Here is a 27,160-nt window from a genome sequence, read left to right on the forward strand (position 1 = left end):
GCAGGAATTGTAGCTGCTAAGAGATAACAAGTCATCAGAAAAGACCAAAAATGGTAGCTGGTAAATGAAATTTTGCAATGGATAACTTGACCAAAAATCATCAGAATTTGCATTGCAAAAGCAAACTGGCAGGATTTTTGCAGCTTTTTTTAGGGGAAATGTGGTGTTTTGGTTTTTATTACTATTTTAAATTAAGTTCTAAGCATAAAATGAGACTTACTGATTCTGAACCCTGTACTTGAGACTACTGCTGCTTTACCAGACGAAACAGTATGAAAGGTTAAAGAAAAAGTACTGCTCAGAAGAGCAGTTCAGAAGAAAAGAACCGCTCAGTTCATTTATCCTTCTCAAAAAGCAGACTCCTGTCTTAAGAAGACTTTAACTGCTCCCTAAGCTCAACTAACTGTCCTTTGAGATAAGAACCTTGTACCACTGGCAATTTGCAGTCCAATTTCAGAGCTGAGCAACTCAGTTTACAGACACCCTGCACTTTTCCACTCAAAACCACCATCAGGACTAGAAAATACCCCAGCCAGATGCAGTTCCTAGATCTCGGAGCCATTTCTGTGGGAAACAACACTCTGTATAATATGCATTTCCATAAGTGTCCAAGCCCTACCTCATGAAGATGTCAACAGTATTTGTAGCAAAAAATGTTAGTTAATTAATGAACAATAAAAAAAGTGACACTATCTTTCAATTCCTTAGTGGGCAATTCTAAATTTAATTCCATTTGTGAGGTAAGACTCTGCAAAACATTCATACTCATAAAACCTATTGTATTGGCCACTCCTAAATGCAACAGCTTGAGCTGTGACACTCAAGATCAGGGCACACATGACAAACACGTCCTAGGGCAACTCTACAGGTGCCCTTTTTGGGCTGCTTGTGAGGAAAGTCAGAGAGCAAACCCCCACATCCCTGTGGCAGTGTTCATGTACTGGCTGTATCATGGCCAGACCTTCACCAGGAAAATTTTGTTTTTTTCAAAAATACTTTGCAACATGATCACTTCTTTCTTCTTCGTGGCCCCAACAGGTTTCCCCCAAACAGGATGTTTCCCACATCCTATCTTCCAACAGGTAAATCACTTTTGTATTGGCTTTAAGGGTTGGAGCAATTTAGATGCACCATCTTATTTTTTCACCTGATTTGAAATAGATTATGAAACAGAGTGTATTTGACAAGGTGAAAGCAGAGCTTTACCAGCAAAGCCAGGCATCTAAGCTTTGCAGTCCTTTGTACAACTTAAGGCTTTCAACCTTTGCTGATTACTCATTAACAGGAAAAGAAAAATGTCATTTTACCATAACTGAAAAGCAAAGGGGAAAGAAAATATCTCACTTTTCTCATCCAGCAACCCACACAGGGGTGGCTGCTCTCCTCCTCACCTTCACGTACTCTGACTGTTACCTGTCACCATACAGCTACCCCCAAGACACATCAGCAGAAAAGAAAATAAGAAAGAGCACAAACACAATATTACAGGAAGATAGTTGTTTTCCACCAAAAAATTAATGCCCTACTTTGTCTAAGTGTTACTGGATTTTTTTTAAGTTGATGGGGTTTTTTTAAGTTGATGACCCAAGCTCAGTTAAGAAAATGTCAGCAATTCACCAGCTTCAATGAGGGCTGGACTGGGGCCATCCCAAGAAGAGTTCACTCTGCAAAGATATTTCCTGCAGTGGGTGAGCCAGCTCAAACAGTGCTGATGTGGCCCTCCGAACTGCGATGTGCTGACTGCTCTAAATGCACAAGACTCTGGGATCAGTGATTTCCCTCAGACCTGCCCTGGCACAGAGCAGAACACAAGCTCTAGTGGGGATCTTCAGAGTACTGCAGCAGTTAACACGTGTAAAAGCCTAAGTATATGACCTAAGAAAAAGTAGGACTGAAATGGAAAAACAAATCCACCCTGAGGCTTACTGGATCGGTGGGTCCCCTCGCATTTTAAAACACACTGTTAAATTTCCCCTGTGTGGGCTGACCAACTCTTGTAATGTCACTAATTTATACACTCAGTATCAGATCTCCTCCTGGAAATAAGCTAATCAGTTAAAGCAGCAGAGGCGAGTGACATAAACATCCTTTGTTTCTTGCAGAAAAAAAGAAAAAATCGTTTAGCACATTTCCACACACTTCTGCTTGGCGCAGAAAGCAGGGACTGGAACGCTGCAGTTCCTGCAAAGCACAATGGAATCTGTGCCATAATTCACTGGGCTCCGGTCAGGAGTTTCGGGCAGAGGACCAGCATCCAGCGGTAATGTCTGATTTAAGGAAAGCGATCCATTATACATCTGTAGAGGAGTTACCTGGCATCCGGAGGACATTCTTTAAATTGACAGCGTCAACAGAAGTTTCCAGTGCTCCCTTTGAAGAGCTCTCTGAATGCTGAGCACAGTGGACTAGGGCACTTTCCAAACTCAGGAATGTAATTCTACACGATTAACACGTGTATTACGACTTAGGAAAAACCAACAGTGAGTTATCAAAGGCTTCACGTTCTCCCACTGACATCAATGCACAGGCTTCCTTCTGCATCAGTGACCTTTGATGGGAGCCCTATGAGGCTGGGCTGTGTCCGCCTCTCACACCCACTGGTTTTGGAGGCCTCAGATCTGGGCTTCTCCAGTGATCAAACCACTGTGCAAAGACTCCCAGGAACTTCACAAAGGCTGTCAGAGCACACTGCAGCCATGGCCCTGGTCTGCAGTGCCATTCAGGGTGTTGTCCAACACCTGCCTGTTCACTGAGTTGGAGGAAAGGTGGTACTGGAGTGACAACAGCTTAGGGGGTTCCTTGAGGGGACAGAACAGGTGAAACCAGCTGGCAAAGGCATGGGTTGCCCTCATCATTACTGGCTTCACTCACAGACTGAGCTGGGGGTCTCTTTCCATTAACTTATTGGGCTATAATTTTCTGCTCTCCCTGGAGACTGCACCCTTGGTATCTTGCTCTAATCATGACGTTGCTCATCTACATCTGCTGGCATATTTATACAGCCAAAACCTTTACAATGCACATCATCAGTGACCATGTTGCTCACCAGGCAGGTATGGGCACTACAAAGAACTCCAGCACCAGAACAGATGAAGTGCACAGTCGCTGCAACCACAGGTGAGGTATGGACAACAGGTATGTGGCTGTGCACATTCCTTTGCAAGACATCCTCCTCTTGCCAGTCACCAGGAGGACAGAGCTGCCTTCTCACCTTGCTGCCTTGCAGGTGTGACTGGTTGGCTTGAACAGGCATCACAGGTGCCAGAAAAGCATCATTTGTATCAGTGCAACCACTCACAGCATATAGCTGGGCAAGGGTTTGCCACAGAGAAATGCAGGGATGGATTAGGGCCCACCTGAGGTTCCCTCTAAAGTGATAGCTACAAAGGCATGGATAGTGTCTTCAGCCACCATGACAAGGGGGTAGAATCATGGCACTTAGCAAGGGAGAACTGAGACTCAGGAAGATGTGCTTTGCTGCATGCTCTAACCAAGCAACAAAAACTTATGGAAACAGTTCCTCCAACTGGACCCAGAGCTGCAACAGCAAAAGCCATCCATTCTGAGCCATACAGCTCTCAGAACCCCACTGTTCTAATTTTAAAACTTGCATTTTCCATCTTTCTCTTTCCACATTCTTCTCAAGAGATGCTGTGGACAGCTATGCCTTAAAAAACCCCCCCTTGCTTTATTTAACATAGCTGTGCCACTACAGCATACATTTTTCACTTGTAATTGTCACCTGGAGAATGATATCAGTCTCATGAGCACTTAAATATGTCCCTCACCACATTCGAGTTCTTTGATTCAAGACTGCATTCAAAGCTCTTCACTACTCTCACAACTTAAACCTTCCGAGTTCCCAGCTGAAGCCTTGGTAGCACACTTTGTCTCCATCTTATTTTGAAATCCACCCCTGCTCCGGAGCTAGAGGCACCAAGTCATTGCTCCTTTAGGTCCAATGGGAGGACAGAAACCCCTGACAGTCCAGAAGAACTGAGCAGGTGGTTTTCAAGCTCTCCTGGCTGCACAGCTCTGGCCCTGGGGCTCCTTGTTGCCACCCACACTAATGTGCATGGCCTGAGCTCCAGAACACATGGTTTACATCAGGCCACTGTTTCAGCTCCTGCAGAAGTACAGCCCACTGCTCAACTCAGCAGCCACTTCTGGGAGTGCAAAACATGAAACCTATTCCAGCAGCAGGCCTCCTGAAAGCTTCCAAACATCAGGCAGTGAGATGGATATGGATGGATATAGCATACTCTGTAAATCAAGAACAGTATGTAGGGGTGTGACCCCTCTACAATAAAATCCTCAATCGCTAACAGAAATGGGAGCAGCATTTATGAAGAATATACTTTGTATGTCATAAAAACTATAATTATTCCCAATTCCCTAATAAGTAAAATACAGAAGAAGTTGAACATTTGGCAGACCCATTTTGGAAGAGTTTTTGAAACCAGCTACTCCAAAACCATCACTGAAAGGTGGCTTATAAACCTATCACTCAAACTATCCCTTTGTGTAGATACATTTCCTCCACCTGGCTGTCTAATACCAATTCACACTGATATTAATCTATTTTTCTTTTGGATTCTCGTCAATGCATCTGTCAAGGTCCTGATAATATTAGTTTGCTTACATTTGAAGTCTTTGAAGTTCTTCATCAGGTGAAAATAATTTTGTTTCTGGTGGATTGTTCCCTTTTACACGGCTTAACCATATCAGCCAGAGGTACTGCCAAAATGACTGACAACATAAGGACTTTTCTTCCTATGCAGGACAGAGGCATAATTGTGACTCCAGCTGTTCCTTGAGAATCCAGAAAACAGCCTGAGGATTAGGTGGTACCATCAGCAGATTAAGGCTTACAGACTTTTAGTTTTTGATAACAAATAAAAAACAGATCTATTTGATTAAGTTTCAAATGTTAATACAGGTATCCTTTCAATCTTTGTTTACTGACTTCAAGTCTGACCTTTTCTAAACTTAAAAATGGAACACTGTAAGGAGGGACTGGATGCCTGTGGTACTCCAGTTTGACCTGAAGCTCCCTGGCTTCAGTGGAAACCTCTACTTCATCAGGCCTGTCACTGGAAATTTGATTTGCAAGAAGGGAGACTCAGTGATTTTACAGAAAAAGAGATTTATAGCAAAGCTCACCCATTTATTTTAAATCAACAAGGAGGAAGAGCTTAAAGTGTCAATAGATCTGATAAAGCCATTGACCCCCAATGATTCCATATGCACCACTTCAACTCCTTATCTGCAGGATAAAGGGAATATTAGTGCTTCTCCTCTGAAATGCACCTGAGGTTTCCCAGTGCTGACACCACACTGCCTCACGAGACTCCTGGCTGTCTCCACTAGCAGCTCCTGTGACACTCAGATTTTTCCTAGTGTGCAAGAAACTCACATTTCTTGGCTTTACTGGACATTCAGTTGTAGAAATAGCACAAATATCAACTTACAACATCTTAAGCCCTATTTCTGAGATAAATCAGAGCCTGAGGGTGCCTCAAATGGTGCAGTCTGAATTTAAACTGACTGCAACCACAAACATGACAACAGCACAGGATAAAGTTAGAACAGATCTTGTTTTCCCACAGATAATCCTTTTACAGGCTGTCCTCTAGCTCTAGTCATAAGTTCAGTGACAGGAAGGAAACCTGCCTCAGAAAATTAGAACCTGAACCCACATCAAGCAACTCATGCCATGGCAAGACGTCACAATAAAACACCCCCTTTCAAAGTCTGTCTTTCCACACCATGTTCATGACTGTAGTCACCACATTGTTTTCACCTACACTTTGTTGTTGTTTTCATATTCATGTTCTTCATTTACTATAAACTGTGGTAACTTCTTTGTTTCTAACAGTCTAAGATGAAGCACACAATACATCAAAGCCATGTCAGGAAAGTTAAGAGCAAACAAAACATTGCCACAAAGCTAACAGACCTACAGCTTTGGTTAGTTTCCTCTTTAAAATTAGGGACACTTGACTCATACTACGTTTTAATGTGTATTTTTGTTGTCGAAGAAGGTATTGAAAACACACTGTTCATTGAAGAGAAGTGGACAGCACAGAAGAGAAACCCACAACATGGTCCTGAATACCTGGAAGCCACATCTTCCCTGGGACATCCCTGACTTCCACCTGCACTCATGTACCATCCTCACACTCTTCTCACAGCCACAAAGGCTGGGGCCTTTAACAGCACTGGCCCTGGGAACAGCTTAATCAGTGTTAGAGAAGCCCATTGGTATCACGAGTGACAACACTCTCCTTAGTGGGGAGAAGTGGGTTTTAAGCACAGCTCACATTGCTCTCTCTGACTTCAGGAGAAGGTAGGAGAAGACATCCTTGAGAGATTCCAAGGCAGCAGGATTCCCCCTGAGCAGCTCCATGGCTCCTGAGGGCACTGCAAGGGCACTCGTGCATCCATCTGTCACTGATGCCTGTGGCAAACTTAGGGATTTCAACAGGCTCTTTCATGCAAGTTCCTGGAGTGCAGGGCTCCCTTTTGCTCACCACTACTCCAGTCTACTGCTTGTCCCTCAAACATTTCAAAGGCTGTCAGAGGCAGCCTTTGGGAATATCCCAAAGGGGAATATCCCCTTGGGGATATTTCAAGTGCCACTTGGAACTCAGGCAGAATTTCGGCTGCACAACCCATGATGAGCAGCAACACTCTTATTGATGAAAATCTGGAATAAGACAGAATATTTGCTCAGACTGACTTAGTCTAAGTGGCCTTCTCACATTCTGTGAAGCTGCCACCGAGAAGATGTTTCATTGCCACATGAGGAAATATATGCAGAGCTTTCTTTAAGTTGAAGGTGAAACTCCAACCACAGCTGATGGCCACGCAGGTATGACTATATGGGAAGGATGACAGGATTACAAGCCCACAAACGCCCTTCTCTCCAGCCCTGACACCAGCATGGAGCTTGCACGATGCTGCTCTGCCCACACTGGACATGGGCTCTGGGGTGTGAGTTACTGCACTGCAGCTTACCCAGGACATTTACCGTCACCCCCACACAGGCTTGCAGATGAGACAGCTTATTTCCCTCTAGCTGGACCTCAAAGGATGCCCACAGGTGAGGTAGTAAAAAAAGAGAGCATTGTTTCTAGGCTGTCAGGCATCCCCTCCACCACTGCTCCCTCCCCTGTGCCCTCAGCCTGAGGCAGGCAGCTTTGAAGTGGGTTGGCAGGGACACAAGTCAGAGCCAGAGCATGCGCTTCTGTGAGCCAAGCTCTGTCCTCTCCCCACAGCCATGGCCATAGATCTCCAGAAAGGAAAACACACCCATTGCACTGCTCATTAGGAGGCTAACTAAACCGTGGCAGCATCTTTATGCTGTGCACCTGGATCATTTCTTATGAACCTAAATCTGCTCTCCTTTCACATCCATGCAATCTCATTAAAACCACTGGCATGCTATAGAAGCACTCAAGTGAAGAATGAGGCCCTGCTCACTTAAAGGCTGAAGAAAACATTGTATGTAATTATCCTGAAGGAGGATATGGACTAGGCTTAGGGGAAGTCACAGGAGGAAGCACAGCTCTCTTTCTGCACCAGCTTTCACTCCAACCTCATCAGACCAACAGTGGTTACCAGTGGTTACCAACATCCATAAAGCACAAAGCTTTGCATGCTTCATTCATATTATACACTTTATCTGTTAATTTTATTTTCAATTAAATACTTCTATCCAAACACCCAATTTCCTTCCAAATTTCTCCCAGCTATTGGTTGCTGGGATGTTCCATGGTCCATCCTCAAAGCAGGAGACAAATGGGAGCCTACAGCCTACAAACCAAACTGTACTGGTTTGTGACAGGCTGTGGGAGGAAAGTGACAACTCTCAGTCACCTTCACATCCCCTGAAAAACCTGTTAATTTTGGCCACTTTAACACTCAGCAAATGGATTACATCTGTCATTTGTGGACACAGCAACAAGTGTTAATCAAGCCACAACTAGTAAAAAAACCTCATGGCTTCAACTGTTATTCAGAAATCTAGGATTTTGAAATTTTGAGCAAACTGATTTTCACTTATGCAAAAAAAAAAAAGAAAAGATGATCAGTAGGATACTTCTGAAATGAAGACTGGGTTTGAATCCAAAGCATTGGCAGTCTGGATGCTGTGGCTCTGCATTTAGTTCATTCCTTTATGCATACCACAGATGTCACCAAATCATCCTCAAGCATCCTACTTACATTTGGGACAGTTGATTTACACTTCTTTCCAAAACCACTTCAAATATAGATAAATTTGTTCCCTTACCCAGTGAAATAGCACAGATTTTTTAATCTACTGGAGATTCATATGTTTATGTAAAGTCTTTCCATTCCATCTCTAGTTGAAGTGCATGTTCAATTTTCCATTCGAAACTGCCAAAAATGCCTCAGACTCACAAAGTCAGGGAGTAGGAATTCAAGCTTCATCATGCATTGAAGGAAAATAAAATTTAAAACTCTTCATTTTTATTTCACATTACAAAGCCTTTTATAAATCAGAAGAGTTAGTTTACCAAGGTGCAGGTTTACTAAGAATAAAACTCAGGCTCAACATTAGTCTCTGCTCTTTCATTAGTAGTAGTCAGAGATTAAGTTTCTTTACAGAGACTGGAAAACATAAATCTTAAATAACATAGCCTTTCCTGCTTCCTCTTAATGTAAAATGCAAATAAAACCCACTAAAATATTATTTATCTATCTCTAATACAAAATGGCTCACGGTTCATGTCTTGAAGTAATACCTGCTCTGATTCTTCTAACTTTATTCCACATTATTTATTGCAGAAGTTCTCTCAGAAAGCACACATATAGCTTTGCCTAAAAGGGAAGCTGGTGGCGCACCCTCCAAGGCTCCCAAAGTGCAAAACTCATAGACTCCAGATAAAGTGCATGCCAGGGAAATGCACAGAATACTATGATTGCTGTTCTTTGGAGGTCTGTATTAGGTTGGGCTCAGATAGGCACAGATCTTCGTTACTGATAAATTACTTCCTTGTTTGATTTCTTTTCCAAAGAGCAACTTTCTGCAGTCATTTTCAAAGCAATGCCTTCCTGCAAAGCCCTGGGCTGTTTCACAAGTTAGAAGCAGCTCTATCATAGCTGAGCAGACACAACTGAGACACACAGCAGCAGCCACTTGGATTCACCTCATCATGATTTGTCAAGTACTGAGAGACAGCTGGCAAAGATTTTACCCAATTAATAACCTTGAAAAGCATCTGAACATATAAAAAAGATGCAGTCACAGCTCAGCAGGTTTGTAAAAGAGAATCTATGCCATCTTCCTTGGGTTAGCCCAGAGATATTTAGAACTGATAATTCACATATCTACATTGATTTTGCCTCCAATGTTGAGGTTCAAGACTTGCAGCTTCTCCCCACAAAGCACAGAATATCCCTGACCAGTGGGATGTACAGCAAGTGGAGCCTCTGGGGAAGAAGAAAATCAACCTTCCTGTTAACAAAGCCTCTGCAAAAATCAGGAGAACAAGTCTCAGGAAGGACTTCCAGTCTTTAACATGCCATAGCTGGCAGGCTGTTAGAGCTATGTACAATGTACGTGCACTCCTATTTTATGCTATTCATGCTTGGTGTTTGAACACCCAAAGTAGGAGATTTGGAAGGAAGGATGCAGTGGAAGGGTGCATTGATCAGGCCACTGTGACTGCTGCGAGGTGACCTGTGACACCAAGCTGGCACTGGCGCAGCTCAGAGGAATGAAGCTTTCTAACACCAAAACACCTGCCCAGCACTGCCTGCTTTGCTTGTGAGCTCTGACCCACCCATCACCAATGCTGGTGACCTATAATGATGTGGTGATGAACAATAACTCCCTCTCTCTTCAAATCTGAGCTACTGATGAAAGCCAATTCTTACTTCTGTGGCAGTGGCAATCTCTGCTGTCTCAGGGCTTTGCCTAGATGTGCATGGCAAGGACAGGTTATCAAACAGGGTTATGGGCAGCCTGAACCTGGGTGTTCTGTGTGGCCAGTGCTGGGGAAGCAGCCCTGCAGCAACAGCAGAAACACGGCCCAAGCTTGGATCCCTCAAACCAAGGCTGGCTGCTAAGAGCAAGGCAAGGAAATTTGCGCTATTTTACAAGTAACTTAAGCAACTTGCTAACCTTTTGCGGGTTGGCCATCTGCTACCATTCAGTAGCACAAACATTTTGCTGAAGCTGCAAAGCTTCCTGAAACACAGTGATTTCCTTCCATACAAAGAGGCCCCAAATTACTACAAGCATTTTGAAGTTTCACTATTTGCCTTCTTGGTTTTTATGGGGACTACTTGCAAGCATAACAAAAGTTTGGGGGTTTTAAAAATATATTTATACAACATAAGCAGAGAAAAAATACATTTGCAAAAGGTCCAACTGCTGAAAAAGCCAAATGGTTCATTTCATATTGCCAAAAATCTTGCAAACTCTGTGTCTAATTTTATGAGGCTCTTATGTTTGGATTCATAGGGTCTGCTTCTGCCACCCTCACTACAATTACTAGCAGCTTGTTCTGTAAGTGTCCAGTCCTAAGAAAAATCTTGCTTCTCCCAAAGGAAAGCAACAGGTTGAACAGTAGGAATACGCTAAAAATCACTCTCCCATCTTCAAACACACCACCTTCTTTCAGAAACGTCCACACTAACTCATCAGATACTTTGATGCTTACACCCACCAGACCCTGAGGTCCATCAGTTACCTGAGCTCTGACTTCAGCTCTCTCCACTGGGCTGAATCCTTCATCTCTCCCTGCTAGTGTTAGGGAAAAAAAACAAACTTGTTTTTTCTTGTATTTCCTTCTCCCTTCCCTCTGTTGACACACACATGGATGGTTCCTTCCCTCCACTCCCAGTGGGAATGTGGACACCATCCTCTCCCAGACACACTCCCACTGTGCCCACACCATGCTGCCTGTGACTGCCCTGTGCTAGCATAACACGGGACAGCTGCCTTGTCACCACCACAAGGAAAGACTTAAGCCAGTTCAAAGCCATTTCTCTTTTAATTTCACTTAAGTAGCAGTTTGAAATCAGTTTCCATCCTTCCAAGGTTTCACACTTGTTCCCATTCTCACGTCACATCATCAGCTGCAGGTTTCCAGCCCCATGTGATCCCAAACACAACCAGAATCCCACAATGTCTCATACCACTCATCATCCCTCCCTGAGGGTAATTTAAACAGGTGTTTTTGCAGAGGAAAGAAAGTGTGTTTGCAGAGGTGTCTGGCCCTCAGCAATCAGCACTTCCAAGGGGCACGGCACATCCTGCACTGGGGGCTGACTTGCTGGGAGGGCAGATCAGGAGCACATATGGTCTGAGACATCTTGTGGTAATATATTTGTGCTCAGCAGCTGAAACCCAGCAGCTCTGATCTGACTGGGAAGGGCTTTCATGAAAACATGTACATGCTCACTGAGCATTCAGTCCCCTGACTGCCATTTAAGCATGTGCTCAGGCTCTTGGAGGACTGGCTTGACTTACAGTAGTCATTACGAGTGAAGAAAAGGAGCTCAGCGCCCTGGCAGAGCAATCACCACATTGCAAACAAAATAATACATCACTGTACACATCTAGCATGGAAATTTGGCTTGCTAATATTGCTGTTTAAGGTTTAGACTTTCTAGGTTTTCAATGCTGTTGCTGTGCTATCACAGAAAAGCTTTTCTGGTTAATTTAATTCTTTTGACTTTGTTTCTTTGTACAGACAGCAATTTTGCTTCTGCATACATTCAGCTTTGGGCAACTGGGCAATTCACAAGACATCAGTCATTACTTCTTGTTTGGAAAATTTCAAGTAGAAGGGAGTAGGGTCTTAGCTTGGGCAGTTCTTCAGCACAGCATAGCATGGAAAAAGCATTCAACTCATTTTTAAAACAGGGCCAGTGGAGTTCAGGAAAGCTGAGATGTCACTTTCAAAGTCTGTCTCAGACTTTTGGATGAAACCAGGCCTTGTGATCCCAACCCACCTCCCCAGTAACACAACCATAGACATTTATCAAATACATATATTAAAAATACATGCAACCTGAAATCAGCCCGGAGTCTCAGACCAGCAAAGCCAAATGGAGCATTTCCATCACTGCCATTTGGTTTTAAACTGTTTTTAGCACCTCTCCTTTGGGAGACCAGAAACATGAGAGCGATGGCACAGCTGGGACACGAAGCTCAGCTGATGCAGCCAGCAGGGCTGCAAACACATAACCCAGAGCAGCCACTCCTGCAAAGGGCAGGGAGCCCTCGGCCAAGTCACTGGATCACTCCCAGCCTCAGGCTGCTGTAGCCTCCTGGAGCCTGAGGCTGAGGCCATCTGCAACACATCCCGGGCTAAAGACCACACAATTATGTCACTGAACTCGGCATGGCTTCAAAAGGTGACCAAAGGGAAAGACATGCAGACTGTGTGAAAGTGCAGCTCAGTTACTCATGCAGGGGCAGATTCTGATGCCGTTAGGTGCTTCCATGGGGCTGCCACATGAAGCAAGACACTACGCAGCAGGAGCTACAGCATCTAAATCCAGCTCTCCATCCATCTGGCTACAGCCTGTGTCCTGCTCTCAGACCTGCCCCAAGATCTCAGCAGCAAAGGCAAAATTAAACACTGCCTTCCTGAGGCTGAAAACATGAAGCCTGGATGCTTCTCAGGCTGCAGGATGGGTGCTGGGGTTGGGAACTGGGTGCTGCTCCCACCCTCCCCTCCCTCAGCAGCAGGAGCATCCAAGGGCTCTGAGAGGGCTGGCCAGGCAGGCAGCAGGGCTTGGGCTGTTCTCTGGTACCATAAAACGTGCATGGCAGCATGTTTTGCCAGTTACATTTGCTACTTTCCATTGTGGGATTTTTAAGGCATACTCAGTAATTTTCTCCCGATAGCAGCCCTTCTGTACACCCTTCCAAGGACACCACTCTGAAAGAAGGGATTAAGCACTTCATAACAGCATACCAAAACAAATTATGTTGACTATTCAATTTCTCTTATTTCTGTCTTTTTTTTTAGAGATGAAGAAACACTAACATTCCAGCTCCAGCAGTCCTGCACTTTTTTCCAAAAAAAAAGTTTCAGCCAAAATATTGTAGTCAACTCTACAGTAACCATGACAAATAACCATTTGAAGAGTGGCCTCTTATTTTACAACAAATGTATATATTAAGAACAACCAACTCCTCCAATGGAAAAATAATCAGTTTAGTGCAGGAAGAATACAACAGTCAGAAAGATTTGCTGGAACCAGCATCATTGCAGGATGCCCAAGAGGACTTAATAACTATGTAAGAGTGGAATAGCTACTCTGGAACTGTGAAATATGAACACACTCCACAGTCCTCAAAGAGTAATTTACTCTGTTTAATGAAGAGCTGATTTGATGACTGAGTTACTCACTGAAGAGAGTTGATTTAAAATGCACACTTCTCCAGACCACTTTTTAATGTGTACATAGTTAAATTTGGATGTACGTTTTATGGTTCTTCCAGGATGAGGAGAAGCTTGGACTGCCTTCCTTACCACTGGATTTCAGTATTATATTTGATGTAACTAACAATTTCTCTTTGTTTAGGAAAAGGTCTCTGTTTAAAGCACACAATTTCTACATATCTTGGGTCTTTCTTCCACTTTTCCTTGCTTCTCTACTCCTTAAGTCTATTGGCTTTAAATACAGACCTGCCAAATGCAAGCACCTATACCGAAATGGAGACACATTCAGGCTGATTTCAGAGGCACTGAAGCGTGCTCAGCTCTGACCACAGCACAGAGGTGTGACATTGCCAGGGTGCACAACCCAACCTGGCACGTGGGAAAAGCCTCTGTGTCCCACTGCACAGATGTCATTTATGAAGAGCAAACAGTGGGCCAGAGGTTACGAGTTTAATGAGAGTGAGGTACAGCGATTGCTGTGAACAGTACAAAACATGCTGAAGTTTAAACACACATTTGCGGAAACTCTGAGTAGGAGAAAAGACCTTATATGACATCCCAGACAGCAGTTCCAGGGAACTGGGGAGGAGAATTTGCCATTTCCAGAGCTATGTGAGCCAGCAGCCACGTGCCTTAGGAGGGCAGGACACAGGAAAAGTGGTCTGGAGAGAAGTGGGTACCAGGTCCCATCCAGCAGAGAGGAGGCAGAGGGAGCTCAGCAGCCTGCACAGGTCTTGCTGGGGACCAGAATCACGTGAGCTGTCAGCACAGCCTCTCATCTCCCCAGGCAAATCAAGAGCAGGCAATGAGGGGGACGCTGTGTAAACACTGTTTGATGTTGCTCTTGTTAACTCTGCTACTGGTGCAGCAGTTAAGCACTCAACCATGTGGTACACTGTGGAAAAAGTTATTTTGCATTACAACCTTCTCTAAAGTCTAAAGAGGAACCAGGGAAAGCAGACACTTTCCAGGTGCTTGTACACCCCCAAAGGAAATGAATCCAACTAGAGAGGTGCTGCAGGCAAAAGCTGCTGGTGCCTCAAGCAAGAATAAATGTGAGAGTTGGGGTCAGAGTGTGCATAGTCAGTCTTGCCAGGTACAAGGGCAGTGCAAAATCCTGCTGGTCTAAATGCCTCTTTGCTAAGAGTCAAGCAGTGGAGACACAGGATTACACCACACCACTCCTCTAAATCCCTAGGCATCCAGGGTGTAGAGGAAATTAAGAAACGTGTGTCCTGAGACTCAGAGAACAGACAGCAAAGCAGAAGATCTCACTAGTTCTTGGTTTTCTTTAAATCTTGTGCAATTTAAGCCACTGTCTTGATCTTGGCAGTGCTTATTTTGGCAGTTCAGTTTGTGAACATTCAACACAGACTGTAGGTTTTGCAGCCAACAGTGCAGCAGAATAAGCAGCAGTATAGCAAACACATATATGAAAATGCAAACACGATTTCAAAGGTTTTCTGTTGGGTCATGCACAGCAAAGTATCTTTCAGACAACTTCACATTTCTTCAAGACACCCATCACTCCTCTACTGAACTGGAAATGTAAGACATACCACTCCTCAGAGGCTATAAGGTTAGTGCAAACATAGCCAAAATTCAAGTTCTCAATGCACATGGAAGCAAAACACTTGGGTTTTTACAGAGGGAAAGGATATCTCAGCTTCAGAATCTGCTGCTCTCCTCTGGATTCCACTGCTTCACAACCCAGCAGTTCACCCCTCCCTCTCGTGCTGGGCAGGGGCACTGGCTGCAGACATGAAGCCATCTTTCTCATCTTGGGGAATAAGGAAAACACTCATAGTTGCAAGTGCATTACATTTCACATGCATTCAAAGGAATAAAAGCAATCCCACAGTGCAGCACACCAGTGAAAGTGTTGCTGCTTTAGGGAGCTGTGGAAGAGAAATGACAAGTGGCAATTTCAGGGGTAGAAAAAGACAACTGGGAGTGCTGGCACCTGCCTGAAGGATCAGTACAGAGTCTGCAGGGTTGGGAGAATTCTCTCAAGGCTGCACAAAAGTGTGGTACACCTACAGCTTGGGGGAGAAAATAGCAGCATGGGGCTTCCCAAGAGGAAGGCACATCGATGTCCACACCATCTCCTCTGGGGAAGTGACCACTTCTCCTGCTTAGTGCATTGGCAGTCTGTGGGAGACTTGCCTTTCATCCATGTCCCCTCCTCTTTCCCAGCAGAAAGCACAACAAAAGGTAAATGTTCCCATGATACATGCATGCACCTAGCCATGGTTCACTTGGGCAGGTGAAGGGGGAGTAAAGGAATACTAATTTATGAAGACAGGTAACTCAAGTTAAAGATAAGCTGATCCTGACACTTCAAAACTAAGGGGGGGGAAAAGTGTTGGTTTGGCTGCAGTTTTTTGCATATTTGGGATCACGCCCAAGCTACTAAACACAGGTTCAATCTAGAGGTCTTTGGTTAGGAAGAGGTTCCAGTCCTTATTATACTTGAGCTGCAACAGCATAAACTTAAGAGACCTAATGCCTGGTGCCAGCACATCCCAATGCCAACTTAGCCACATTCCTGAGCACTTCCTTAGTGACAGACTGAGGTGTGTTACATAACTCCCAGACGGAGAAACCACGGGTCCTGGACATGCACCAGCAGCTGCACCTGGTGGAAATACTGCTATGCTTCCTTCATGTGAAGACAACAGCCCACCTGCAGACAGCTGCATACCATGTGAAGCAGATATAAAGTCCAACCTAAGTTATCTTGAGAACTTAGAAGTCACTTTTAAGTGTCCTGCATGGGAAGTATGATCACTGAATGTGTCTGAGCTGCATTTTTGTGCAACTGAATGCTCACTCAAGACACTGGATCATAGACACAAGATCCCATTCCCCCTGCTGGCGTGTCTTTGACTTGCTGCATCATCGACTCAGCCCCCCCTTCTAATTTCTTTCTGTATAGATCAGCTTCTGCAAGCATCTTAACCACACATCCAGCCAAAATCAGTCCATGTGCTGTCTGAAGAGCTGGAATCACAGACTTGGACAGCACAGGAGCTTTCATACATCTGACACACCCAGAGGCTGGTACAGAGCTATACAGTTAAGACCATTACAGCACTGTCCTAAATAACTGAGAAGATACATTCCTTAGAGCTAAATGAAGTGGAAAATTCCCTTGGAGACCCTTCTGCTTTCTCTGTTTGTGTCAGACAGTCTAGACAAGGGAGGAAAATGAGAGTTAGTGCTGCTGTCAGAAAGGCTCTTGCTCTGACCATAGACTCTTCTTAATGTTTCTCTCAAATTGCTCCCGCTGGCCGCAGGTGGTTCCTGAATACTGTTTGTCTAAGCTAATAAGGTGGGTGGGTGACTACTGTTTTCTGTAGTCAGTATCCATTCTTCCACACATGGGATCTGGCAGCAAGCAACAAATCCCTCTTGGCAATACACAAATGGGATCTGCCCCCTGAGCTGGCTCCAGCACAACACCCTTCTCTTACGCTTTCTTGGCCCGAGGACTGCCACAACAATCCTGGGCACAGGCCCCACACTGATTTTCTATTTTGATAAACAGAACACAGTCAATGACAGCACCAGCCCAATGCCAGACCCTTACTGGGGAAAAATCCTTCTTTTCTTTCCACAGACAGAAATTGAAGGGCTTTTTCACTTCATTGGAGCCTGTCTGCTGAGCCAAGTCAGCCTCCCTGTCTCACAGACATGGTACTTGGACAAAGGCTCCAAAGTGCAGAGTGAGTTTGGGACAGGTCCCCTAGAGCACATGCAGTAAAGGTGGTCAGCAGGACCATTTCAAACACAGCTAGAATTTGAGAAACAGGACCAAGGGCAGCAAAAATGCTCAGCAATGGCTTTTACCCCCTGAAAAAGAACTCCAGAACCCACCAGCCCTCTTGTCTAAGACTGCACTTGCTCAGGACACAGCCTGTGTTTATAGCTTATAAACTGTGTTTGTAGCTTATAAACTACTCTCTAGACTGGAGAAGGAAAGTGGTGTCTACTCAATGTGGCCAGTACACCAAAAAGGACAGGAGTACACATGCAGCCCACATCCAGTCCTCTCCAGCCACTCTGGGGTTAAAGCTCAGTATTCCCACTCCAGCAGGTTTTGGTGTGCTCCAGAGTTCCATAGCTGGGAAGCACGCAGAGCTCTGTGCAGCACTATGCCAACACATTTGGGTTTGTTCAGAAATTGGCCCAATTTTTACAGCACACTGGTGTGGGACTGCAAACAAGGAAAGACTAGATGGATATTACATGCAAAAATTTTAGTGAAGTATCAGAATCTCCAAGAATCACTTTAGACATTACACAGTCAGGGAAGCAAGAGCCTGCATGCACTCAACAGCTAACACTTTTCCTCAGAGGCTATGACATTTCTCACAATGTTTCCCTCACTAGTAGAACAAAAACTCCCCTACTCCTTTCCCTTCTCCTCTCACTTTCCAGCAGGCAGCCCCAGAGATGCAGTTCCCCCTCCATTTACCACTGCCACAAGGGAGCACTATTATAAAACCGCTTCCAGGAGTGTGATTCCAAGCTTAACCCAGATGTGCACAGCAAGTTGCAGAGAGACCACAGTTCCAGGGTAAGGAGATAATTTCTGTCTGGATGTTTAGCTGCACACTAAAACTCACCAGGAGCCACGGGTGACATGAAGTCCCAGGCTCTGCCGCACAGCCCAGAGCTGCAGGAGAGCTGGGGAGGATGCTATCGTCCTCGGCCGGCTCCTCTGCGACTACAGCACGGGGCTGGAGATGGGACAGCCACCACATCCGGAGCTGGGGGCAAGTGTCCCTGTGCCACCCTGGCTACTGTAACCCCGACAGATACATTCTGGCGCTAAAATGCCTCCGCATGTGTGTCTATAGCCTGTCTTTATCTGATGCACACCTTGCGGCCACAAGCTGGGGAGATTCGGTTCAGCGTTGTCTGCGGTGCAAAAAGCGCCGCGGGGGCTGCAGTGATCGCTCACTGCTTCCGCAAGGGAAAGGACAGGGCACATCTGCCACTGCCTCCCACAACCTCTGCCACCTCCAGAGCAGCTTAAACCTGAGCCTGCGGGCCGGGGAGCTCCGACAGCAGAGCCAGCCTCGCCCAGGCTGATGCAGGGTTCGATCCGCGGGACTCCGGCGGCGGGAACGAAGAGAAGAGAGGGATCTCTCCTGGCTTCCCGGGGAGATGCAGCGCTGGGCTGCCCGGTGTCAGCGCCGCTCACCGGGGCTGAGAGGGGCTCCTCAGCAGAGCCCCGACGGGACGGTGGAACCAGCACGAGGTTCCATGGGGAAAAAGGCATCCATGGGCTGAAGGCAAGCGGGAGGCTGTCACCCTCCGGTGCCGTCAGCTCACGTCTGGCTATGAGCGTCCGTGTGGGCTGCAGCCCCGCGCTCCGGAGCTGCCCGAAACGCGGCAGAGCCGCAGCGGGCCGACCCACGGAGGGTCCCGGCCGCTCTCCGAAAGCCAGGTGACCCTCGGTGCCGAGGCTTGCCCGGCTCTGCAGCTCCCGTCCCCGCTCGGGGGACCGGCCGAGGGGCCCGTACACACCGGGGGCAGCGGCAGGTGCCTGCGCGGGACAGGGAGGCGGCCGCCTCGGCCGGGGTGTCCCCGCTTGTCCCCTTGCCGGGCCGGGGCCGAGAGCGGCGCCGCGGGCATCCCCAAGCACCGCGTCCCCCCGGAGCCCCCCGCCCCGGGCACCTCCCCGCCGGGCAGCGACACGCGTGGGGCGGCAGCTCCCGCGTACCTGGCAGGGCGGCGGGCAGCAGGGCGGCCAGCAGCAGCAGGGCGGCGCAGGGCGCGGCGGGCCCCGCCATGGGGCCGGGGCGCGGGGCGCGGGCGGCGGGAGCGGCGGGGCGCGGAGCTGCCGCCCGCCCGGAGACCGTCTCGGCGGGGCTGCCCCGCTGCTGCCTGCGCGCCCCGCCGTCTCCTCCTCCCGGGCTGCCGGGACACTGCAGCCAGCGGGGCGGCCCCGCGGAGGCGAGAGACGGCCCTCCGCCCCCCGGCCCCGGCCCGCCCGCCCCGGCGGCCAGCGCCCGCAGCATCCCCTGCCCCGGCGATAGCGCACCTGGCTCCTTCGGGAAGCGTCTCCCCAAGGAGCCGAAGAGCTCCGAGCCTGCCCCTCGGCACCCAGGGGAACTTCAGCTGGCCCCCAGCGTGTTACTCGCACCCTCGCCCTCCCTGTGTGGCACTGTGCCCTCCCAGCTGGGGTGGGTATCCAGTCCCGTGTGGGCACAGGCATCCCTACACAGAACTCTCTATATCGGATTGTCTTTCCTTCTTCTCATCATCTTTTGTTCTTTCTGAACTTCCACCCCATATCGGGACGGGACTTTTGCTTCAGTAGCCCTGCGCTGGAGGGACACACTGTTAGAACTGCAAGGCACTTCACAGTCCGACTTGTCGGGCTCTTCCGACAACCCTCCAGCCCACACCCCTCATCTGCTTTTTGCTGCATTGCTGAAGGATATTTCTGTAACAATTAATAATGGGTCCCCTGCTGTGGAAACTAAGCAAAAATAAAACCAAAGCAAAACTAAATGAGCACACAAAAGTTCTTGCCTGCTATGAAGGGAGAGGAAAGATACTAGAAAAAATAAACACCATATTTTATTTTTTTTTTTAAAAACAAAGAAACAGACAAACAAAAATAGAAATCAAAGGAAGGCAAATAACAGGGGCAAGGTTTGCACAGGAATCTGGCTCCACACCTGCCTCTGCCCAGACACTGGCTTTGGCATGCTGCCACACAGCTCCATGGCTGAGCCCATGGAGGACTGGCACAGAGTGGCTCCAAAATCTCAGGCTACATCTCTGCTGCTGGACATAGCTGCTGCTGGGACTCTAGCCCTACTCACCACTCTGGCCCTCCTGGCCAAGCTGCTCAGGGTCCCCAGCCCACAGGGGCATAATGGCCATGACCTCACTGGTACCAGTGAATACCCAGTATCCTTCGTGCCCTGCGTGTTACATATGTGCATTTTCGTAGTTTGCAGCATCCAAAATGAGGTGCAGACAGTGTTAACTGATGAGCTGAATGTGTCTTCACAGCAGAATACACTGTAGGCTCCATTCCCTGTGATGTTACAGTGGGATGGTGCTGGAGAGCTCTGTGGGACATAGGGAGCCAAACCTGGCAGCTGCTTAACCATAGTGGGTATGGGGCCTCCTGCAGAACCACACCTGGGTTTTGTTTCATTGCAAGGTGATCACTGCTCTCTGTAAGGAAGCCTGGGAGCAAGCTGAGACTGTGGCAGCCATGCACATGGTAGGGAATGTAGTCCAGAACCGAAGCAGGAAGCCACACTGGGACATGCAAAGGGAGTGCTGAGCTGTGGGCATCTCCAGAAGGCTGTCTTTCACCACTCCTGGAATATTTCCTCCTAGAACTTGACTGCTAGACCCTGGGAGAGGCTCTTAAAAACCAAACAGCATAGCAAACAGAAGGAGTTTCTAGATGCAGGGTTTCAGGAAGCTCAAGTTAAAGCACATCTGTAATACCACATTTTTAGTAGAATGCTGTCCATTGCAGCCTCCTGGCTTTGCATCACACCAGGTCACTGTACCCCTCATTGCTCTGAACACTGTACCCCTCCTGCTTGAGCATCACAGCTTCATTATCCCCTTTCAGCTTTGCTTCTCTCCTTCCTAAGCGGCATTCTCAAGGAGATGGTTCCCACTGCAATAGCATCAGTCATTTCCTGAGGAATGGAATGCCAAAGTGCAGCTTTGAAAGGCCTTTTCTGGATTGTGAATCAAGGACTGACTTGAACACTGGCTGGTTAAAGACCTCCAATTCTCACATGGGACACCAGCTGTTTCTAAGAGAAAGTACACTTCACTAGCAAAGCATGACAGCTAGAGAAAATAACCAAAACCACCACACTGAGAGATCTGGATATTCAGATCAAAATGTTTAGAAAACAAACCTTGGTAAAGAGTACCTATTAGAGTCAGGGATCTCAGCATCACAGAAATCCAAATCCTGCCTGCTATCTGCAGCAAGAGCTGTTCTGTGTGAGGAAGGTGTCATTGTGCATGGGGGGCATTTGGGCATTGCAGTGGATGTAGTTAGTGGAACAAGGTGACTGTGCCAGCACTCCCTGACAAGGATGTCTGAGCTCGGCCTAAGAGAAAGTGGTACCTGGCAAGGCAGGAGGAATGGACTCAGCATGCCCCTCCAGCACCCACAGAGCCCCCCTCACCCCCCAGCTGGTCATGGGGGGCAGAGGGATCCCTCATGGAAGCATGATATTACTCAGTAGGCTCAAGCCCACTTGCTGCCTTTTGAATCACAGCTCTGAAAAGGGAAAAACCATGGCACTTACTAACTGGAGGCAAAACAGTGTATAGGTGTATTGGAAAGGGTGAATCTTTGCAGAGTACACAAATCTGGAAGGGGTTTTATTTTCCTCAGTTGTTTCTTCATTGCTTGCTCTATGCAAATGCATCCAGGAGAGACAGAGGGTGGAACATGAAGGGGTGCAGCCATTTGTCTGGATGAAACTATCCGCCATACTCACCTGTATAGGCTGTGCAGTCCCGGAGGTTTTTAATTTAAAAGACAGAATTCCATTGAGAATGTGGATTACTCAGGAAACAACTAAGATACCATAGTGCAATGAGTATGGACTTGTTCCTATGACAATGTGAAATTTGGTTCTTTGCAGGAAATTAATTTTCCATAATTAGCCCAGCTGATATTAATGTAACATTTAAGATTAAATTTTAGTTTAAACCCAGACAAGGGATATTTGGGATTGCTGATTCTCTCTCTCTTGTTTATGCAAATGCTTCTCTTGAAGCCATATGAGGCCAGATAAATAATCACTATATGCTGGAAAATCCTGAGTAGAGAAGATGCAACGGACCAGCAGTTTGTTTTCAGGATTTCTAGAAAACCCATTGAAACAGGTCTTCAGCTGGCACAGTCCAGCAGAGCTCCTTGCCTCACCTCCTTTCATTTTCTGTAGAGCTCTTTCATATTTATACCAGCTAATGGAACAGCTTTTTGCCTTTGGTGAACAAACTTACTGACTCTTGACTTCAAGAATGTTTGTCATCGATGCAAAGGAAAGATAGCTGCAGGCTGTGAGATAGAAATGGTACTCCCAATGGTTTGTAGGGGCAGGTTTACAGATGGAGGCAGAGACATATAAAGGAAGAATTTTAGTAAGCCAAATTGTCAGATTCTTATAAGCAATTTCAAGGGCTCTGTACAGAGTTTCTCTCCTCTGTAATTCTCTCTAGCACTGGCTGCAGCTCACTTGGATACAAGCAAGCAGGATTCAGCCCCAGCATCAGCCCAGCTATGGCAGCATGGGCTACAACACAGGCATGGCTCAGCACCCAGCAGCTAAAGCCACATCTGCTGTGAAGTGTCTTCTACTCCATCTGCAATCACAATTTCAGATCCAAGTGAAAACATAGCAGCCTTTTACTAAATTCCAGTGACATTTGCTTTATTTATGCATGAGAAGGGAGGAGTGCCACATTAAAGACTGCCAAGAAGTTTCTGACCACTTACTCTAATTGCAACCACTATTCCACACAATTTTGTTTAAAGGATCTGAGACCCTTCTTTTGTAAATGTTTTGCACCTGCTTTAACACTAAACCTGCACAAAATGCTAGGAATATTGAAATGCATAAATCTAAGTGTCTATTTTACTCCAAAATGAACAGAATCAGTTTAAAGCATGTTAATCATGCAATTATTTAAGTGTACAATTCTGTTGAAGGCTACTAACGGAGAGAAGAGACTGAAAGAGAGACAGGAAATACCTTCCAGCAATGTAAAACTGCGTGCACCTGGTAACCACTCCTTTTCCTTGCAGGTTGCCTTTTTCAGTGTGAGCTATAGGTTGGTAGCAGCACAAATAGCTGCATCATGTAAAATAAATGCTCATTTTTAAAAAAGAAGACAGCATAGAAGATATACTTGTTATGGGCAAGTCATAAGTTGCCAATAATTTATTTGCTGAATTTTGCCTTTTGCACTGGTTTATTTGCCTGGAAACAGTTTCTTTAATGTATTTGTTAATTATTTACATTTATATGTTTTGGTAACCCTCCCACTCAAAGAAAAAGACAGATTTCTGGTTTTATAATAACAAAATGGTTTAGGCATGTGTTCTTGAAGATATGTGGGGTATTTACCCAATCCAGCTTCTAGGTAGAAATAAAAAAAAAAAAAAAAACCTGCCAGAAGAAAATAAAAACCTGCTTAAGTTAAATGAAAATGCCAGATGAGCGTCAGTGGAATCAGAATTCTTGTATGCCCATCTGGTAGACTCATTGAAACAAAAACTAAAGAAGAGGAGATTATGTCATTAAAAAATGCTGCAAACAAACAAGGAGTTACTAAAGTTTTTTAGGCAGCTGTATTGCTGGCATGACTTGTTTCTTGTGTTATGTCTGAAAACATGTATTTTCCATGCCATTCTTCTCTAGCAATGTCAGTGTTCAGTGTTAAGATCATCACTGGTTGAACTCAATGATTTTAAGAGTCTTTTCTAAACTAAATGATTCTCTGATTTTATGACTTTTATGGACAAAGTGCCCAACACTACTTCTGTTAAGCTCCATTTTAGCAGCTCCTCCCGTATGCCAGGTGCCCACTAGAGCCACTCTATCACTCTCTTCCTCAGCTGGGGAGAGAAAATATAGCAAAAGGCTCATGGGTTGAGATGAGAGCAGGGAGAGATCACTCAACAGTTACAGTCACGGACAAACAGGCTTGACTTGAGAAAATTAACTAATTTATTACAAATCAAATCAGAGTAGGGTAATGAGAAATAAATCCAAAACACCTTCCCCCTACCCCTCTCTCCTTCACCAGGTTACTTCACTCAGATTTTCTCTACCTCTTCCCCCAGTGCAGCACAGGGACATGGGGAATGAGGCTGTGCTCAGTTCAGCACATCATCTCTGCTGCTCCTTCCTTTTTAACAGAAGGACTCCTCACACTCCCCTGCTCCAATGTGGGGTCTCTCCCCCAGGAGACACTCCTCCATTAACTTCTCCAGTGTGAGTTCTTCCCACAGGCTGCATGAATTGCTCCAGTGTGGGTCCCCTCCACAGGATACAGTCCTTGAGGAACAGACTACTCCAGCGTTCTGGGGCTGGGTCACAAGTCCTGCCAGCCAACCTGCTCCACTGCGAGCTTCTCTCTCTCCCCATGGGTCCACAGTTTCTTCCAGGAGCCTGCTCCAGTGTGTGCTTCCCAAAGGGTCTTCACTAGGATCTTCAGGGGAACCCATGCTCGGGTACTTGGTACCTTCTCCTTCTGCCCCTTCACTGACCTGGGTGCCTGCAGAGCTGTTCTCTTGTATATTCTCATCTCTCTGGCTGAAGTTGCTATTGTGCAATTTTTTCCTCTTCTTAAACACGTCATCCCAGAGGTGCTGCCACTGTCACTCATGGGTTCAACCTTGACCACTGGCAGATCTGCTCCCAAGCTGGCTGGCATTGGCTCTATCAGACATGGGGAAGCTTCTAGCAGCTTCTCACAGAAGCCACACCTGTAATTCTCCCACTCCTTGTCACATACCACAGCAGAGAGTGGCAGTAATGCTGCACCTCTCTGTTAAACTGCTTCAGCTTCTGGAGCAAAATAATATTTTCCTTTGAGTATTTATGCATATGGAGAGAGCTGTGTTATTCTACCATGCAGTTTGTCAGAACAGTGAATGTAATAATGCCATGTCATGATCCCCTATTCCTCATCTCTTGGTGAGACTGAGTTGATATAACTGAGCCATTGCTGCCTTGCCAAACACCTTTCAACACTGCAACTAGTCAGCATTAAAATAGCAGAACATAAGTGCTACTTATGAAAGTCTTTGCAAAATTTGTATTTAAAGCCTCACGAACAAGTTCCCTGTGTTCCTGCCTGGTGTCACAAAACCCAAGTCCAGCAGCATGTCAAACCTGGGTGCTGCTGACTGCCTGAAGCATGCAATCCCCAGTGGTACAGGATCTCTGCCAGTGTGATGCCTGGACATCAGTGCTCACACCCTGGGAACTGCCAGGAGAGAGACTGATTGTCACAGGCTTTGATGGCAGGTGCCATCAGAGATGCAGCACTGCCTGTCCAGGTTCAAGGCCATTTCAGCTGCTAAAGCTCAGTCAGCACAATGAGGTGTCGAGTCCTGAAAGCTTCATCACGGCGAGCAGCGGTCTAATAAAAGGTGTGCCAGTTTGGCCACTCTTACTATGCATTCTTCCAAATAAAACATGATTGTGGCTGCCTCTAAAACAGGAAAAATGCCTCATCCTTCTGTACTGAGCCCTCCACAGTGGAAGAGCACTGAAGTGGAAAGGCACATAGAGGGATTCTGAGCTGTCATTCCCATACAGTGCTTGTAACCCCCACACTGTAGATGGTGGTAACTTTAGGACATAAGGAATAAAAAAGCTTCCAGTAGAGACTTGATGAGTTTGAGGTTCTACACAAAACCCTGACTTTTGCCATTTTGCTAAAATAAGGAGATTTTTGTGAAAATTCCAGGGGTAGAGGCCATCTGAGCTGCATGGACTGGCCCTGCAGCACAGCCTATCTTTGTGATGAAGAGCTTAGGATTTCTAGATCCCCATTTTCATCTTCCTCTCCCTAACTCCTACAGCAGTCAGCTACTCTGACAGAAACTAGGAGCTTGAAGGACACAGTCCAGGAGGGGTTATCCTTACTGCTCCTCTTTGTCTGATGAGACCATGGCCAGCAGCTCAGTGATTGCAGGGACATCAGTGTGCTGCTGGCACAGGGAGGGTGACTGGAATGGGGACAGAGATGGGGAGCTCTGGTCCTTTGAGGAAAGAGCTCTCACCAAGGTCAGCAGTCACAGGATTCTGAGAGGATGGTCTTTGTGAATTTGAGAGCCTCAGAGGTTTCATCTCCCAACCAATAAATGTCTCCTGGGCCCATTTAAACTGCACTGATTTACAAAGTTGTCCAAGCTTGTTAGCCCTAACACTCCTGTTGCCCCACCACTAGAAGTGAGTGACAGCCCATGCCTGATAGGCACCTCCATGAAACTCATGTTCCTGGAAACTTAGGAGTGAGAAGACAACTGTAATTTTACAGCAGTAGAGGATATTTGTTCTCTGAGATCCTTCTGTTAAAAGAGAAGGCTATTGTTATGGCTCTGTTTGGCAAGAAAAGAACTAGGATTGATCAACAGCTTAGGCTTACTGTTGCCTTAATGACTACAACTGCTTTGCTCTCACAGTATTTTTTTAGGGATATTGTTTACTCCAGCTTCAGCCGTACTCAGGATATTTGGAATTCAAATAAACTGCATTGCACTGCATTTTCTGGCAGGCACCCAGTGCAATGAATTTCAAACTAGTGTTTGATTTTGACAGCTACAAGGCAGAGAGGCATCTCACTAGTCAAGACTAATTCTTCCAGTTGCTACACAGCATGACCCTATGAATTTACTGTCAGTCACATTGCTGAGGTCACATTATCCCTCAGTAACAGTACCCTGACAATATGGTAAAGTGCAGACCGTGATCTGCAGAGTGAGGTGACTTTTCTTCTGTGGTATTTAAGACCTGAAATTAACTGTGGGTGTATCTACTGATATTTGGAAAAAAGATAAAAGATTTTCAACCTTTAGGGTGACTTGCGTAGACTCAAAATATTTGTGGTTGCAGATCTTAAACAGATAATTGAAAAAGTGTGGAACAGACATGGTTTTTCATTAATTAAATAAAAAAGAATAATAAATTAACTTT

General features: G+C 46.2%; 1 protein-coding gene across 1 annotated transcript in view; it reads right to left on the reverse strand.

Annotated features, from left to right (window-relative positions):
- The window catches only part of FNDC1 (fibronectin type III domain containing 1), a 62,351-nt gene extending 43,142 nt beyond the window's left edge, over window positions 1-19,209 (reverse strand). The window contains exon 1 of the mRNA XM_063151255.1: window positions 19,168-19,209. The gene's annotated coding sequence lies outside the window, so the exon portion shown is untranslated. The remainder of the gene's footprint in view (window positions 1-19,167) is intronic.
- Between the last annotated feature and the right edge of the window lie 7,951 nt (window positions 19,210-27,160).

The sequence above is a fragment of the Melospiza melodia genome, chromosome 3 (genome assembly GCF_035770615.1).
Source record: "Melospiza melodia melodia isolate bMelMel2 chromosome 3, bMelMel2.pri, whole genome shotgun sequence".
NCBI classification, from domain to species: Eukaryota; Metazoa; Chordata; class Aves; order Passeriformes; family Passerellidae; genus Melospiza; species Melospiza melodia.